Source organism: Falco naumanni, chromosome 1 (assembly GCF_017639655.2).
Source record: "Falco naumanni isolate bFalNau1 chromosome 1, bFalNau1.pat, whole genome shotgun sequence".
In the NCBI taxonomy this organism is placed as follows: Eukaryota; Metazoa; Chordata; class Aves; order Falconiformes; family Falconidae; genus Falco; species Falco naumanni.
The window spans coordinates 84,567,716-84,586,864 of record NC_054054.1 but is presented as its reverse complement, the minus strand read 5'-3'; the positions used below and the strand labels follow the sequence as shown (position 1 = coordinate 84,586,864).

Genomic DNA, 19,149 nt, shown 5'->3' with positions numbered 1-19,149 from the left:
CCCACACTGGCATCACCTATTTTCTAGCTTCAAGGAGATGGGAAAGACCTCTAACTGCATCCCCCAACACAGGGTGGCTACCTCCCTTGAAGCAAGGTTTCTCTCTGTTCCCGCTTGTATTCTCATCCAGAAATTCATATTCCTTCCCAGCACTCCCTTTCCCCCTGGAGACCTCTCACAGCCGTATTACCCTTCCCCAGAACTCCTGCCCGCTGGGATCTCACCAACCCTTGGCCAGATTTTGTGCATCTCTTGAGGACCCTACAGCCGTTTCTTCTCTATAGGTCTCATTTACATTGTACCAAGGCTGAATTTTTAATTCTGTGATTCACTCTAAAGTTTCACCTTCCTCCAAATCCCTGCCCAAGGCCGAGTGCTCCAGTCCCACAGCCTGCACCCTGTGACGCCCCATCTGAGCTGGGTGGGACTGTCCACATCATGCTTAGTGCAGGTGAGACTGTTTGCTCATCCATTTATTATTTTATATTTATTATCCATTCAAAATACTTAATTATCACGATATTTTCATCTTGGTGCTGAAGTAGGGCATCGCTATCATCAGAACTCCGTTTGGCTTTATTATGGGGAAAGACTCCCCGCAACTGAGGTATCAGCCCAGGGCTCAGTGACAGAGCTGGAAACTGGGTTCTCCCAAGCTTTAGCGCCTGCCCAACCATCAGCCTCTCCATCACTCTTCACCTTGGCCACCAACACTGCCCTGCTCTGGGAGCTGCTGAGGCCAAACATGTACCTGCTGTGTCTAGAAACAGTGAAGTATTTTAGAGGGGAGTTAACACTCCCAAAATAAACTCATCCTTTCAGTTCACGTGCTGGCAGCACAGGCCATCACAGCTTTATTTTTAAGTGGCCTTTTCCTTTATCACCAGAAAAATTTCTTCCCATTGACCTGAACAGCACTAGCAAAGTCAAGTGGAATATATGTATTCTTTCTTACTCACTGAACATAGTCATTGTTAATCTGAGCATGCTAAAACCAAAGGGATGAGACATGGAAGGTGGTTAACGCTAATGTGGTGGGAGCAAAGGGGAAGGGGTGAAGACCAATCTTGTTGAAGGCAGAATTAGATGTTTAAAATGGAAGTGAAGTGACTACTGCCTTGGACTTGCAGTGCCTACCTGCATCTCAGGGGACACAACTGCAGCACAAAGACTTTTGGCTGAGAGGAGATGGGGAACCAACAGCCTCGTGGAGTTACCAGCAGCATGAGAAATATGGATACGTGTTCACAGGTATAAAACTGGGAGATCCAGAGTAAGAAACAAGGAAAACCAGCCTGCACAGCCTTTGCAGAGCGCACTGCTGTCAGGACACTGGGAAAACATCTCGTAGCCACTTTGAGAACTGTGAGCCAAGAAAAGAGATACTCAGAACACTTGAGGGTCAGTTCGCAGCAGGACTGCCTCATGTGAAGACGAGGGGAGGACTAGCCCTGCATTGAGAAGATCCCAGCCTGCTGCCAACATCCACTGTGCTTGGCAAAGCAAGCTCACCCGAAGGCCGCTCTCCGAAGCGGGCTGGAAATGATCCTACGATTTCCCACATCCCAGAAATGATCCTATAAGCTTTCGTAGCTCTCCCTTTCCAAGGAGAGGGGAAAGAAAAGCCTAGAGGGAGGGTTTTAGCATGCAGCAAGCAGACACGGGAATGTCTGACTGGCTGAGAGAGGACAAGTGTACTGTTTTTTCCATCCTGAGAGTTTTATAAGAGTAAAATGTACCTGTACAATCCACCCAAGGCCTGACATCAGTCTGGAGGCACCTGTGGTGGCTACAGGGGGAGAGGCAGGAGCTGGAAGCTGCAGGGACCGACCCCTTCTGTGGGGCCCAGGAGGCAGGCAACCCTCCTCCCTCCTCAGCAGCTGCCTCCTCGCAGTGTTTACGGGAGAAATTCAAAAGCAGAAGCTAAAGTTATGCATTGGAATGATTTCTAACACAGCAAATTCCAATTTTAACAGTGAATTTCATCTGCAGGGGGAAAAAAAAAAAAAAAAAAAGGAAGCGCCAAATCGCACCAATCCATCAGGATCTGTCAAAATTGTCTTTGCTGGTACAAACGTGTGTCTTTCTTATTCACACAGTGCTGGAGGTTTAGGGCAGAGCAGAAAATCTCTTGCAGAGTCCTTTGGACGATATTTTAGCTCTACTACAAAATATGGGTCTAATTAGTCCCTGAAATTGGTGACATTTGGGGCGAGCCTGCCCATTAAGCCTGAGGAGGTGGGAAAGAAAAGAATCAAAATATCCATATGCCTCAATTTGATTCAATGTAGACAAAAACCTAGCAAACACATTTGCTTATTAGAGATTAGCTGTCATTTAAAAGTTAATTAGAACTGTACTGAAAAACTCAGGGGCTGAAGACGGTAAAGGTGAACTTTAATGAAGGTTTAATCACTAGAATGACCATGAAGTGCTCGAGTTTGCACGCCCCCCGCAGCAGCACGGAGCTGCAGTGGCATCTCTGCTTTGGGTACCACACCCGAGACATCAGGAAGAAATAGCTGAACACCGCCAGGAATATTCACGTTCAGAAATACCCGGCAGACAAGGCTTTTGTACAAAGCCATCAACAGAGTCAGGCTGTTTCACACACGGGATGATCATTACTCCGCTGTCAACATTTTTTTTAACTTGGAAAGCCAAAGTGACCTCATTTCTGGAAGCAATGAGCCGAGCTTCATTTTGCCTATAATGGCAGTTGAGTGCATTAGTACCTACACCTCCTCTTTAAAAATGCGTGTTACCGGCCTACAACAAATTCCCATGAAGAAAAAAATAATATATAAATGTCCTAACAAAGCAGGAGAGAGCTATTTTAATGAAAATGGATGCAATTTCATTAATAAGAAAAATATTTGCTTTTTCCCAAGCACACCACTGTAGCGGTCACAGTGACTTCATGACCCTTGCAATAAGCAACTCTCTAACTGGAAACAAGAGCAGCAATGCCCAGTGCATCTGAAAAAGTGATTTATCTTCAAGGCATTGCTAATCATAGCAATGAAGGCCGGAGTCACAATGGATAAGACCCATCCCATCACGCTACAGCTTTAATTAATTGAATTAGTATGAACTTGGAGTTCAAATTAACATGAAAGTGACAGGTCTGACACTGTATTTTCTAACATTTTTTAAAGAATGATCAAAAAAAATAGCATCAATTATCTCTACCCGAGTCAAAATAAGACAGTCCATCTTCTGTTCTCCCAGACGCCCCACTGAGCCTTCCCGCTGAGGCAGACCCATCCTGCTCCTGCCGCCCCCGCACACTGCCGAGGCACTCAGGGCTGGCAAAGCCCCACGCGGCTCTGCGCCCCGCTCAGTGCTCTGAGCCCCCACCTCGTTCCCGGGCTCGTGCACATGCGGAACTCGGGCTCCTTGCTGGATGCCACCAGCCAAGCGCGCGGTATGCCGGGGGCCCGCTGCTACTGCCCAGGCTGCTGCTAGCCCACCACTAGCCCAGTGGCTGGGGTGCGCAGCCCACCTTGGCCCGGCCCAGGCCACCGCGTGCTTCCAGGGGCGAGCCTTCTTCCATCCGGAGGGCTGCTAGGAGGTGCTTTAGTGCCTTTTCCAGCTGTGACTCCGAAATGGAGCACCCACGGTTTCTTTCGGTGGCATTTTTTCCTGGATTTCAGCTGACCAATCCCAGGTGCCGCAGAGGGCAGTGGCCGCCGGCCCCCGTGCCCCCCTGGCTGCAGCCACCTCGCCGGCCGAGCCACGGGGATGCCACCTGTCACCGCTGCTACCTGCTCCTGTGCTCTGCCAGCTATGCTGGCTTTGACAGCCCCTACCTCTAATCAGGTGTCCCTGAAGATTTTAATAACACGATTATACGATGGAAAGAAAAACTAATAACCCAAACCCTGATGTAAGCTGTTTTTGTCACAATCTTGAGACTCCTGTTTGGAGCAGATGCCTTATTAGCCATTTAATTCTCGGCTTCACGGCAAGGCACTACAATGAGAGGAAATATAAAATCAACAAGGCAGCTGCAAACTATCTTCATGTTCTCTCTCAAATTTAATAGAGATTCATGAGGCTTTACACTAATGTGCTGAGAGAAAAGGATTACAGGGCTCTCGCGCCTTGCTGGGATACGAGGGAGGTGAATCACGATGATCAGCACACAGGCGATAACGGCCTGGCGGTGCTTACACCAAAACACGACCACGCTAACGTCAAAACACGGCACTTCAGCTAACGTGGCATGTCCAGCTCAGGCCAACTGTATCAGACACGAGCCCAGAGGTAAAGGAGCAGATCCAGAGCAGAGGATACACAGACACTGCGTGCAGCCCAGAAGCTGGGCAGCCCCCTGCCCAGGGAGCACTTGCAGCAGGAGCTGCCTGGTCCAGTGGACGCTGAGGGGAGGTAAGGTGGGTGTTGCTGTTTCTCCTTCCCCGCCAGGCAGAGAGCAGAGGAAACCAGCAAAATTTTTAAAAGATGGAAGACTGTACTACAAGATTTTGTTTAATCTAACAATAACTAGTGAGTGGAGCTGGGGGAGAGGGTGACGGTGGCCAGAAGCCCCCCCGGCCGCTCTGCTCCGCTCAGACCTGCAGCCCTGAGGTGAGCGAAGGCAGGAGGTATCTGCTCTCCCCAACTCATGAAGGAGCCAGGTCGGTTCGCTCCCTGCCACCAGGCTCTTGGCCATCGGGCAGCCGTGTCCCCACGCTCTCCAAAGCCACCCGTGCCGCCAGGCCGTGCCCCACGGCGGTGCCAGTGCCCTCTCCCCCTCCCTGCGCACACCAGCACAGAGCTTGGGCAGCATCTCAGGGGCAGAACCAGACACTGCTGCCTGGCTGACGGCTCCGGTCACGCTCAGTCAAAACCCACTGCCACAACCGACTTCGCCATGCCAGTACAAGGTACTTGCACCGTCACCGCTTGGTTCCTTTAGCTCCTCACCTCTTGGGTATTTCATGCAAGACAAAAAGCAGCTGAGCATTAATCTTGCAGTCACTGGACTGTGACACCCAGCCCTCTGCTCCCCCCATGGGTCCTCCTGCTCTTTCCCCTCTCACACCAGATGGATTTTTCCACAGGTGGTGCCAGGCCCTGCCACCAGCACCACTGCTGCGGAGGCCAGCAAGCAGCACCGCGGGGTGAGCTGGGGGTGAGCAGGGCCCAGCTGCTGGATGGCAGGTCCAGGTCAGCGAGCTGTCAGCCCAGCCAGGGAAGTCCCTCGTGCTAGGAAACACACCCTATACGCTTTCCAGCACATACGGAAAATGGATAACCTTTTTATTTTAAACTGCAGCAGACTCACATGAAAATGAACGCACCCTAAGAAAGACTTTCCACCTTGCATCCTTTGCCGTAGTCTCAGTAAGTCATAAAACTTGCCGCTATATATTTTCTTTACCAGGCAGGAAACCTTGGCTGCCATTCAGGAATGTGCCGGGGATATAATGGTACCGTCCAGCCCCAAGCCAGCCTGCATATGATTGTATTTATTGGTATGAAAACAGCCCTGAAGGGGCTTGACTGAGACCGGACCATGCAGCAGCGGGTACGGCACACAGCTTCTGAGAGAGAATCCTGACCCTAAACACCTTCATCAGGCAGCAGGAAGGAGACCGGAGTTATTTTTACTCTGGTTTATCGCTGTGGACGCTGCTTGCCAAAGAACGACATAAACTGCATGACCCTTGCGCTGAGCACAGAAAGGAGCCTGAAGAAGAACCCTGTTTACTGCCCTACCTGCAGGGCTCTGGCGTCCGGGGCCACCAGCCTGGTGGCAGGTGGGGACACTTGTTACACATGGGCACATTTGTTATACGAGTGCACAGCCAGAGCTGTTGTAAATAAAGCAGGGCATTATGCAGTAGTTAATCCCTCACTGTTTTGCCAATCATTTTGGAGATACAGATCTGTTTATGCTCTGCACTTCTCTTATTGAAAATAATGGAGCAGATTTCACCTTAGCAGCTTACTTCCACCACGTCAGCCTCCATGCCCCTAAATGAATGATAATAGCTGCCATGCCATTGTAATTCCCGTGCAGTAAAGCATGCTGAAACCTGTTACCTCCTGTTTGTTCTCAGCATGGATCATTGCTTCTTCCACAGCCGCAAGAGCCAGACCAAAAGAAAAACCTCCTAGCAGAGGTGGTTAATAAATTTACCACGCATCTGTGAGGAGATGCAGATACAAACAGGCACAGGGGGCTCTGAAAGGCACCGGGGGCCTTCCCGTTCCTGGCGTGGGGCAGACCCCCGGCACCTGGAACCAGCCACTCTAACTAGCAAAAGCGAAGCACGAAACATTAGGCGCTTTCAGTCCCAGCCGGCAGCCGGGGCTGAGGGCACAACAAAAGCTTGTTTTTGCTTATTGCTCCAATTCTCTTTATTAGAGAAAGGAGGGCTGCTTCGTCTTTTTTGTACCTCTGAGGTACTGTCAAGCCTTAAGCCAAAGAGATATAATGCAAGAATTATTTTGAACAATTCAAGGTTGTTTTTTGTTGCCTTTTTTTTTAAACTTTCCAGAGCAATCCATTTTTATTCTGCACATGGACACACTGAATATCACAGGCACTGAGTGCACTTAGGCAAAGCAAAGGCAAGGATTCATGTAAAGCAAAAAAAACCACAAAACAAACCAACCTGGGTTTTTTTCCACTCTTCCAATTAACTTTGCTGGCAATTTGTAACAAGGAATTCATAAAAATCCTGAGGCGCTTTTTACAAGCGAGATGGAAAGTGGTTTATCTTTTTTCATCTTGCAGGGGAAATTTCCTTTTTTTTTTCTCCAAAGCAAAACAAAACACATGAATAAATAAAGAATGAATCTCCAAAAACTTTCTTTGACTCAAAAGCAACCTGAAATTATACAGCCTAATTCACTTCAGGCACTCCTGGCTTGGCCGGGTGAGTGCGTCGCTCCCAGAGGCAAGCTGCATTTCTAAAGGACAGTCCATTAAGCCCCACCAAAGCCGCCCTCTCTGCCTTTGACATATTGCATTAAATTGCACATCAGCTCAGTGTCCTCGTCCCCTCTCTGTGTCAAGTCCCTTAACTCAGCTCTGATTGCTGGCACAAACAACAGAGTCCCCTTGCAAGCACCACCGCTCCTTGCCAAGGTCCCTCCACACATCCAAATCCGGTAACACAGAAAGAAACCCCGGCTGTTCTGGCTGCAGAGCATCTGCAGAAAATGAGCTGGGATCTTTGCTCCCTCCCTGCCCTCGCTCAGTGCCCATCTCTGGGGCTCGACACGCGACACACGTGTCATTATGGGTGTTAGGGGGGAGCAACATCTCCCGAGCCTGGCAGGGACTGCAGCCACGTCGCTACCTGCCTTCACCCTCCCGGCGTTGCGGCACCCGACAAAAGCATGTCAGTAATTCCAGCAAATCCCTTGAGTTCTGGAGGGGGGTTTGTTACCGAAAGTCAGACATCGTTTCCTTCACAGGAAAAGCAAGTGTCTTAAAAAGGCACTTGAGCTGCTCTGGTTGCCTCCAGCAGCCAGGAATGCAGCAGGTACGTCACATCACCACAAGCATCGCGAGGGGTGCTGGCTTTGTCTTTCTGCCTGCTCAGCCTCTGTGAAGCTGGCGGTCGTTCAGAGAAGGCTTGAACGGTGCAATCGGCACTGAGACAGCAGGGGGATATTGGGGGCAGCGGGGTGGGTGTTTGGGGGGGTGTGGTGGGAATATATAAATTAGCTCTCAGCTCTTGGATTCAGACAGAACCCAGGGTTTCAGGGCACTTTGTGAAAGGACTGTTAAAAAGCGGGTGTGCAGAACAGTATGTTGTCACCCCTTGAGACTACATCTGCAGCGTGTATTTCTCACTAAGCCTGAGCCCGTGGCCTCGGCCAGGATCCATGCACATCCCTGCAGGGAAGCAGCAGCAGCCGCCCCCGCCCCGTGACGGATGCTGGGGGATGCTCGGGGGAGCCCCAGGACAGCCACCTCAGCCCCTCCACCCCAGCTCCCGGGCTGCTGCGGAGCTGAACACCACGCCGAGTGGCTAAGGAGGGACCCGGGTTTGGGTTCTGACTCAGCACACGGTGTGGACACACTGAAGACATTTCTGCTGCAGCGCAGCACGGGCTGCCCGAGCCATCCCTGACCCACCTGCCGCGGCAGGCCGTCCGTGGGGGCTGCAGCAAGGCAGGGTGCAGTTAGGGAGGGGGCAGAAGTTTAGGCCCCCCTGCTCTGCTCAGGGTAGGTTTCCTGCCCATCAGAGGGACGCCTTTGCCACTGAGGCACCGTCAGCCTTTCCCGGATCAACGACACCGAGCAGCTGAGGCCGCAGGGCCTTGCCGCAGCGCCGGCATGGTGGGCAGAGCCCGGCGTGGCCGCGGGGCAGCCAGGGCGGCACGGCATGGGGCTGCCCTGCCACTGTACAGCGCAGGGGCTGCAAGAAAGGTTTTGGGTTTGCTCTAGAGGAAAACAAAAACACACTTGGAAAACTCTGAATTTTCTCCACGAAACAGCTTTCCAGCCACCCCATTTCCGATCTGCCTCCCCAAGAAGAGGCCATCCCACCCTCACTGCCAGCCCTGCCAGTTCTGCTCACAAGCTGGTGGCCTTGGACCACTCCTCCAAACATCTCCATTCGAGCACAGCTTCCCACTTTTCCACCAACAGCTACTTCACAGGTTTTGCTCTTCCCACATCCCCCATTTTTATCTTCCATCTGCTAACACCTCTTTTATTATCCCGTGCACCTCTCAAGTCAATGACTGCTATCTACATTCCCTTCTACTCCACATCTGCCAATGCTTGCAGTTTGGACATAATTTCTGATCAGATGCCTGTTTGAAGGCTGCCTTAAAACCTTAATCAGAACGGTTTCTCCCAGTCTGAGATAATTGGATGTTAGAGTCTGCTTTTCTTACTTATTTTTAGCAGAAGGCAAGACACTTTTACAGGTGTTTCAGCACACAGGGGGAGGGGAGGAGAAAAGTCAATTACATGATCAAAACCTTTCCATATTCCATCCCCAGCTCCCTTCCCTCCTGTGCAGACACTGCCCGGGTGTCGAGGTGAGAGGACATGCCCCAGCAGCATAAAGGTCATGTTTTACCTGTCTCGGAGGTTCTTGTCTTCAGCAAACAGCCAGATCACCACCATTTCCAGAGGGTGTCAGCAAAGGCAGAACACAAGTGCTCCAATCCAGCTAATTTTAAACAGCTGTAACAATCACTCAGCAACCTTGTGTAAATTAGGGTTTCCTTGGGTACGTTTAGCTAATTATCCTGGATTTTAAAGTGGAAACATGACAGACAGTTCAACAGCCAGCAACAAAAAGGATGCACCCCTGCATCCTGCCCGGCTGGCAACGCCTCTTGATCAAAAGGGTTTAAACAATTAAGAACTGATCAATGTACCTTTGTGCGTGCAAAGAAAGCAGAATAAAGAACAAAAGGGGCTGGTGGGAGCTTTGCTGCTGCCAGGGTCAACCCACCACGGTCTTTTGAGCTGAGGCCACAGGACGGCAGTCCCTGCTGGCTGATGTTCCTATTTGCAAGCAGAGACTGGGCAACGATTGCTGTGCCCAAGGTACTTAGGAAATCTGTGGAGGTGGAACCTCAAACTGAATTCAGATTTCCTGAAACCTCCCCCAGTTCTGTAGCAACAAGACCAACACCAACAGCACACGGTGTAACTGGCTGCTGAAGAGTAGCTGAAATGCCAATGAAGGCAACAGAATGGCACCCACTGGCTGCAAACTGAACTCAGCAGGGCTGGCTTCTGAAGAACACACATACAGTCATTTTTAATTATATTGATAGTAAGAGTTGCACACATGCCAGTAAACCTGTCATTAGCAATGTAAATTAGTATGATTTTTAATATTAACCATCAGAAGAAGCTAATCTACATTTAACAGAGGAAAGAATACAACTATTTAAAGGAATGTCTTTGTTTTTCCATGCTGCATACAAAATAATGCAGGTACATGAAAACAACACAGGGAAAATAAATGCAATAACAATTCCTGTGCATAGAAGATTCCTGCAGCAGTGGAGGGCACAACATAGAGGCTGGCTCAGCGCTGTATGGGGCAGTGTGTACAAGGTGCCCTGTTTGCTTTCTGGGTAAGGCAAGCATCACTGAGACATCTGCAGTGATTTGAGGCAAAGGCTTCACTTCAACCACACTCAAAATTGCTTCCCCGGGGAGCACGCAGAGTTGTGGGCAAGTGAGGATGGGGCAGAGGAGGGTGGAAGGACGACACAGAGCTGGCAAGCTTGTCCATGCACCAACAGCTCCATTTTTTGCAGCCCCCATTGCTCATGCAGACATGCTGCCCCATGGGAAGTCCTGGTTTGCTGAAGATGTCAGGATGGGGTTCCTATCCTGGCAAGCTGCTCTCAGTTCCTTAGCGTATGCGAGTTCACCAGCACCTACAGACATATTTGCACAGGGTAGTCAAAAGAGAGGGTGGATTTCTCCATTAAATCACCTGGCTGTTATTTTTCCCAGAAAAATTGTGTGCATTCCTTCAATCCTTTTGAGAAACATTCAGAGAAAATATGAGGGTCAACAAATCGGCCCTTAATGTCACACGCATGTAAAGACGAAGGTGGCAGCAGTATGTCACTCACAGGAAAGCTGACAGGAATATGGCAGAACAACCGGGTCCTGTGCACATTCAAACTGCAATGCTGCTCCAAACACTGGCACCTGGTGATAGCTTTTTCACGAGGAGGAGAGGGGAAAAACAAATCTTTGCTTGGACCTGATAAATGGATCTCCCTGGAGTACTCCATGAAGATCTGCAAGGGGGAAAACAAACAAACAAAGACACAGAATCCTGGACTTACATAATTCATGCAAGTACAGGATATGTATCAGGAGCTTTTGTAGGACTGGGGCTTTGTTGTGCAACAATAATTTTCAGAAGAATAAGAAGAAGTAGGCAGTATGCTTTGCAGTTGTGACAACGGCATGGTGTATTATGGAGATGGTTGTAAAGGCCTGTATTTCCCTGTTTGTATCTATCCACACTTGCCCCTACGCAACTTTACACAGGCTTCTCCCTGGCATGCACTTTTCTCTCTTTGGACTCCTCAGTTTTCCCTGTCCCTGCTCATTCCCACTGCCCCTGTAACTTTTCCTCATCCTTGCACCCCTGGCTGTGTTCCCTGGGCTCCCCAGCTGTCCTCTTACAAATTCTTCCCTCCTCTCCATCTCTTTCCCACTCTGCTCTGGTGCCCAGAGCTGTCCTGGCACGTGTAGGATCTTCCCCTCAGGAAGGTGATTGAACTGGGCCTTTCCTGCCGCGACCTGATCAACAAAACCCAAACCCAGCAGCCAAGAATAGAGCTGGGTCACTCAAATTCATTGCTCAACAAGCGTCTCAAGCATAGCGCCATCTTCTTGTATCACCACTTAGGGCCAGTAGCTCCCAGTATCGGCTTTCTGGATATTAACAGGCTGCTCATGACTCAAGAGTCTCCAAAAAGCAGACCGTCGTTGCTGGTGCTGACTTACCCGGTGGATCTGCAGCCTGGAGAACGAGCAGATTTTGTGCTGATGTTAGTAATAACAGCTAAACACAGTGCCAGCTTCCAATGAGCTCCACCACCAGCACTAACCAGTTTCCTACCAAGGAGGTGGAGATCCCACCACACCATCCGTATGCTGCTGTTTCCACTCTGCCTCTCCAAAGTAAGCCCCGGAAAAAGCTGTTGTGATGCACAGGAATACCCAATGAGTAGCTCAGAGTAAAAAGATGTCTGTACGTTCAAAACCCAGCATGCTGATTATCAAATTCATTGCTGGTTTAAGAGAACATACATTGAACAGAATTAATGAATTGTGCCAGCTGCAAAACTTCTGGCAGATGGAGAAGAAAAAAAAAAGCAGCCCTGGATGCTGGGAATAATCTTCACCTCCTTTTGAGGGAGATATTTCTACAATGAATATATTTAAGTGATGAAAAAAACCCTCTTGTGCAAAGGTGATCTTGCTTTTTCTTCAATCTTTCTTCGAAATAATTATTTCAAACACAACAGCTCTTCAGAAGATCAATAGCTAGGATTATAAAAATACCCCAGCAGACTGATTGCTGCCGAAGAAAGAATTATTACTAAGGTTTCGCTTCACTTTTTTTGTACTAAATAGAGACTATTTACAGCCCAGAAAACTCAATGTTTCAAGATCTGAAATGTCATTTTTAGCTATGCATTCATCTTTTTGGTTCATATCGACTACCATCATCTGTTAAGTCAATAGTTATCTTCCCTACCTACCCCCGAGGTGTCCCGAATGAACTATCAGTCAAGCAAATCTTCAGTGCTCTTGGTGCTGGAGAGAAGAAAAAGCACACACATCAGAAGGAACCAGACAAGAAAAGTTTCTTCATACACCATCACCAAACTTTTTTTATTAAACAGATGTTCCACCCACTGCCCTACCTATGCAAAGGTATGTAAGGTGCAAAACCAAAAGAAAACTGCTATGCTAGATTGGGTGCATTTACTATTAAGATTCTAATAGACTAGAATTTCATCTATTTAAAATTAACTCCAAAGCCAATTTTAATGCTATGATGCAGTTGAAAATAGAGTTAAGCTCTAAGCTCTGGAGAAGAGGAAAACCGCAGAAGGCTTACACAGCATCTCTGGCACTCAGTCCATCTCCACATTACTGGGAGTGCATTTCTTATCGAACACCTGCGTCTGAAGAACATCGTGCCCACAGAACAGGGGTGCAGACATCATGGTACAGGATCACTACCTACATTATGGTGTGGTCTCCGGAAGATCTTAGCGTTATTGCACAGTACAACAAATACAGGGGGCTTAGAATCAAGAGCAGCAGCCTTCAACCATACATTACAACCATAGTATCACACTTCGTTCTCCTCCTTGGACCCAGTTTAAGCTTTTCTTTCTTGTCACCTCTGAGCTATGCTCAAAGGTCTCAGAAACTACACACTGCCTTTAAGCCCAGCGCTACGCACCACTGAACAAAGCAAAGAAGTGAAATTACCTCAATTTTTCTCATGTAGAACTGATCTACATGAGATGACATAAGGAGGTGGCTGGAGAGCTGAGATGTGAACACACTTCCTCCAAGTGCCAGTCCAGTGCTCTGACCACACCACAGTTCTGCCTTACTTCTGGAGAGTCAAAAGTTTTGGCTTCATTTTTCCCCCTTTCAGATACCCTGCTGGGCACGTTAATATGCTGCTATAGGGGCAACGCTTCAGCCTCCCAGTCTGGAAACACACAACCTGAGAGGATGGTGACAGGTGATAGGCACATTTCATCAATAGTTGTTAATTATCAACACCATTTGATAATATTTATCCAAATAAATTAACAGGTAGAAAGCTCAGCACAATTACCAGAAGAGCCCAAGGTCTGATATTCTATACTTGGCCAGACTTTAATTAGTCAAATAGCAACACTTTGTACAAATCCTGACAATTACAGCCAGCAGCTAGTAACATTCACAATGCTAGGCTAAATTGTGCATAGATAAAAATTGTAATGAACATAAATTAAAACTGGAGCTATAACACAGACTCTTAAAGGCGCTCCCTGCAGATCTCTCTGACCAGCAGTACCTAGGGACAGCAGAGCTCCTGCTGCTGGCGTTCTACTCCCCCCCCCCCCCCCCCCCCTTTTTTTTTTTTTTGGCTTTAACACAAATCCTGAAGTACTTCTGTATTTTGTAGCAGCCAACATAGAAGCAACAGAACACCTCCAAACATCCCCTCTTCATGCCTTTATTTATAATTTCTGCACCCATGTCATTGCCTACGGCCTCACAAGACAAACCTTCCAGCCAGGAGCAGTGCTCCTGCAAGGACACTGCTGACTTCACGCACTTTTTATGGTACCCCTCCATCAATGGGGCTGCAGGAGGCAGGTTGCAGGACACAGGCAACACCGCAGCCCACCTGGCCTGGCGAGGGGCAGCGCTTGCAGCACACTCCAGTGCTCAGGCACCAGCGACTGCCTTGAGCCCACAGGTGCGAACACCAGCGCCCTTGCCCAGGGGTCCCTCCCCAACAAAGCTCCTGCCCCTGCATTGATAGAGGTAAGAGGAGATTGAAATTTAGAGCTCCTCTTTCTCACCAGATTTTGTTACTAAAACTTTAAATAACATAACTTAAAATATGAAATAGAAAAGGCACATTCCTCTGCTTTTTATGTGGCAGCACAGAGCTTTCCCCCTCCCTTTGGTGAGGGTCAGTGTTTTTGCAGAACAACTTTCAGCCCTGCTCCAAAGGAACGAGCTGATTATTTTCTCTGATCGCACCAGCCCCTCTCCATTTCCCACTCAGTGTGGCATACCATTAGCTTCAGATGTACAAATAACAAACATATTTTACAGGGAGGAATTAGCCTGTTATGATTTCTGCTGATAGGGAGAATGGAAAGGGCAGACTGGCATCAGGCTACAAATTAGCTGCTTTAATATATTCCTTTTCTCCCCTTTGAGTTTTCATGGGTGCTTCTAGACACTGCAAAGGCGCATCCTCCAGACAGCCCAATTAAAATCAAAGTTAGGTTCGGTGACTCAGTGTTTAGATACAGCACAGTTTACAGCATCTTTCCTTGTTATTTCATGACATCAACAGTTGGCAGAATGAAAACCATTCCATTAGATTTGTTGTTCATGGGGCTGACTTCCTCTCCATTTACAGGCTGACGACTCTGAAAGGAACACTTTTACATCGCAATGACAGTGTTTCATTTTCTTCATAAAAGCAGGTTTCCAGATAGCTGTGGTTACAGTCCCACATTCAAACCAGGATTACGTATTTTAAGATTTAACCCTTACCTCTCCCTCCCCTCTTAGAAGAGTCTGAAGCCTCCTGAATATTCTGTCAGCCCTACTTTCTCAAAAGGCTCCTGAAGTGCTTTGTCCCATCGGTCAGGTAACAGCACAGTGCCCAAGGGGCACAGCCAGCAGCCCACGGCCCCTCAGGCACTGCTGGCACTTCTGAACGGCCACTTTCATACTGCCAAGTACACAGTACTTCCCTCTTTTTCTGGAATAGTCTGAAGCCATGCTTAATGAACCTACATATGCAACTCTAATTACAGCTGCACACCAGTCACCTATCTACATAATGCAGCATAATTGGACACAATGAGCGATCATCTGGAACGCTTTTCAGAGTTCAGCTACTACTGAATGCTGAAATACCCCTCTAAGAAGGCGGAGAAAAGCAAGTGTGATTGCTATGTCATTCTTATTTATTGGCAGATCATTCACCCTCCTGGTCTCTGTGGTATGAACAACAGGAGGATTTGGAAGGCTTTTTACAAGCAGTCCATTCTGCAAAGATCAGGCATTTTCAGGGAGGTTCTGTGAAACCTCCCCACTGCTAAACTCTGTCCAGGCAACAGAAATGGTATCGCTAGCTTTTTATAGTAGAGTGAACAAGATTTCAGTTGAACCCAAACTATCTGATATGGATAGAAAATGTAACTATATAACAAGTAATGGGAAGCTGTTTCTTAAGGTAACTTCATTTACAGAAGACTGTTGAGAAGCTGCTTTTGTACTGCTGACAATGCCTGAATGAAATCAGTGACTTTAAAGAAACTGCAGATAAATCCTGCTTTGCTGGAGCTTTTATTAAGGTGTAAAACTCATTACTAGCAAAGGTCTAAATGCTGTAAAACTTTGGTCTTGAAAGTTCCAGTGCTCAGATGATGAGACACCTCAAAAAAAAAAAAAAGGAAGGAGGGGGGGGGGGGAGTTGAATGGGCTGCCAAGTTCAGAGTTAGAACTGAGCTTTGAGGTACTCATTATTAGAAACATAAAAATTTAAAAATTCAGCACGGGTACTACTTTAGGGTTACAGAGAATGCTGTGACTTTTGGCATGAGATAGGGATGTTCGCAAGGCCCAGGATGAAGCTGGACCAGTCATAAGCGAGTGACTAGTGAAGCAGAAAGCATGTACTGCAGCAAGTGCTTGTAAGCATATAGGGACTAGCTGCTTCCATCCAGCAGAGATCCACTCACAAACAGAACAATAAATTATATTAGAGACAGTGCAAGGAGATACTTGGCCACCAGCCTTTTAAGGGGCCAAGGAAGTATTTCCCCAAGAGGATCAAATAAATCGATGGCTGCCCAAACTTGTGATTATTTTCAGACTTTGCAAAATGTCCTCCACATCTCCAGCAAAGTGAAATGTGAAGGGATGGCTTTGAAGTGTGAAAAATAGCAGCCAAGTGCATTACCTTTAGGCATGGCTACAGACTGCTGGCAATGGAGGTAAGCTCTCCAGGTGGGCTCTCACCCATGCACCTACCACTGGTTTTAGATTGTACAATCTACATCAGTAAAGACTTGGTTTGACATTTTAATTCATCGTGAATCACCTGTCATTGTTTAGATGATGGGTCAGCCAAGCTGGTCATTTTTTACCACTCAGTTTTTCACAACTCGCTTCTCGCATCTGTGAACACATTAAATCATAGCACTGTTCCCTTTCTTCACTCCCAAATGAGAAAGAACGTCAGTAAGTCTGAGCCAAACACAATGAAATACAGAACTGTCTTCTGTTGTTGGATACTGACCTTGCTTTTACAGTATTTTTAAAAAAAATAAAAAAGGAAAGAAAAAAGAAAAAAAAGCACCCAGTAGTGGAATAATCTTGAACTGTAGTTGAAACTGGACATCATCCTACTTGGTTCAATTTTACCTATAGTCTGACTTCCTAAATGATACCAGCTGTGAGATCTAAGCTATTATTTGCCAGAGCCTGAACATGTCTCCACATATGATTTTTAACACCCATTTGAATCTATTATTGCCATTTTTAACTCTGTATGCTATTTTGATATTTGGAATATATTCTATTCTTTCTTCCCATGCAGACGGGCCACCGATGGAGGAAATTTCCCACAACATAACCCTTATTTAAGGATAAATAGTAGTATTTACTGTATCTGCATATTCTTAAAGCATAAGGGCAAAGAATTGTCTTTCTTTATAGAATAGTTGATATCTTGTGTTTGCTTGTGGCTTGAATAAGACCATCACATTTACATTCTTCTGCACTGCCATGAGAAACTACTGAGAAGCTAGCAAGATACAAAACCTAACTTTCGGTGACATTTCAGGACACCTCCAACGGTGCAGAGTTCAGCACACTGTATGCAGCAAGGCAGCAGTCTAAACTGAGTAGCTGGGGAATCTAAGTACTCCCCTGCCTCATCATGAGCAACCGGTCCACAGAGCAGAGGTCTCTCACCCATGCACATCCTTGACAGCTGCTTCTATTTCTGTCTCTCTGCAAGATGTCACCCACTTATCCATACGAAGAATAAAACTGTATATTGCTTCAGACAGAGACACAGACAATTAAACCAAACCCCTCTTTACAAAATGGCATGCAACCCGTTTGCCCTTTATAAAAAGGACCTACCTAACTTAGATGTCACAGAAAACATATTCCTAGCTTTCCTAAATGATAACTTCTGCTTTGGGCTTGGAAGATTGTCAAAAAGAAGAAGCAAGTTCAATGACTTTGAAGGCCAACAGCTCAATCATTTCTGCAAAGCAAGCAGTCTGATTGCACACTGCCTGTTATCTTCAGCTCCATGTAAAGTAGTCATTATCCTGGGAAGGAAACACAGAATTGCTTCTGCCTCTAAAGATATAAGACTTAATTTGTTGGCAAAGTTGCACTGGGCTTAAAATCTAGCAAGTTTTCACTGTCACAGTATGAGAACAACAGCTTTTCAACACCACTTATTGTGCCCATGCTCAAAAACTATCCCAGTGTCATCAAAATCATGAGGTTGTCAGAACTGAGTGCATGTGTCTGCCAGTTAAGAAACACTGGACAAATGCCATCAGATTTGCCAGCATAGCCCACTCATTTTTACAGTATTCTCTTAAATTCAGCATATAATATCACTCTTTGTCCACTTTGTCTCCTTATCTACAATGCTTTAAAATAGAAATAGCTTTAGGAAAGGATGAAAGATGTGTTTAATTTTTGCCAAGTGTGATACCATTAAAGTCATTAGCCAATATTGGTTCCAATGGGAGATTATGAACAGTGGGAATTTAATGTGCTCCTTCTGCAGGATTAATAGAAACATATCTCGTAATGCTTTTGTGTGCAATGACAGCTTGAGGCTGTCAATTTCTCCCATTTCCTGATTAAAAAACATCAGACAAGCTTATACCCATTCAAAAGGCACAAACTGAAGATGCAACCCAAGACAAATTGTTACGTGATATACAAAGGTTTAAAGCAGAAGTTTTTGGCAATAGGATGTGAGGGTTGAGAGAGTGTTTTATATGGATCATGAAGTTGCCAATGTTCAGCTATGAGATTTCCCAGATTACACAGCATATTATCATATTTTTAAATATACCTTTTATGAAGAGGAAGGAGTTCAATAAAAGCTACTTTAGTATACTGGGCTTTTTTAGACAATTTCTATTGCCTATCACGGTAAGACAGAGGGCATTTACCTTTGGACTTAACATATCTCTGCAAAGCTATTCCAGCATCAAAATAAAATCACAGAACCATTTAGGTTGGAAAAGACCTTTGAGATCATCAGGTCCAACCGTTAACCCAGCACTGCCAAGCCCACCGCTAAACCATGTCCCGGAGCACCGCATCAACGTCCTTTTTAAACACCTCCAGGGATGGGGACTCCACCACCTCCCTGGGCAGCCTGTGCCAGTGCTTGACAATCCTTTCTGTGATGAAATTCTTCCTAATATCCAGCCTAAACCTCCCCTGGTGTAACTTGAGAGTGAGACAGCTTCACCTAGAGTATGTAGAGTGGAGGCAAAACCAGCTGTTTCCACCCTGATTAAGATAGACAGTCTTGGAGTGTTAGCAAACACGAACCACAGAATAGCTGAGGTTGGCAGAGCCCTCTGGAGATCGTCGCATCCAAGCTCTCGGCTCAAAGCAAGCTGAGCTGAAGCAGGGTGTCCAGGTCTGCGTGCAGTCAGGTTTTGATTGTCTCCAGGGATGGAGACTCCACAACCTCTTCGGACAATGGCAACAGCCAGCGAGTCAAGACTTGAGCAACGAGAGCCAGGGAGCAGCGAGGGCCACCTGCTCCCTGAGGGGTGGGAGCTGGGCGCAGCAATGCGGGCGGCGGGGCAGGGACCTCACCAGCCCAGGCACAGCCCCACGGTACCCAAGGGAACCGGGCAGGC

At 47.2% G+C, this 19,149-nt stretch overlaps 1 long non-coding RNA gene across 1 annotated transcript; it reads right to left on the bottom strand.

Moving 5' to 3' along the window:
- Positions 1-9,880: 9,880 nt before the first annotated feature.
- Positions 9,881-13,574, bottom strand: LOC121091808. The gene is made up of 3 exons (XR_005829045.1): positions 12,974-13,574; positions 12,232-12,286; positions 9,881-10,752 (listed from the first exon to the last, which is right to left on the bottom strand). It is a non-coding gene; the product is annotated as an uncharacterized LOC121091808 (long non-coding RNA).
- Positions 13,575-19,149: the final 5,575 nt, after the last annotated feature.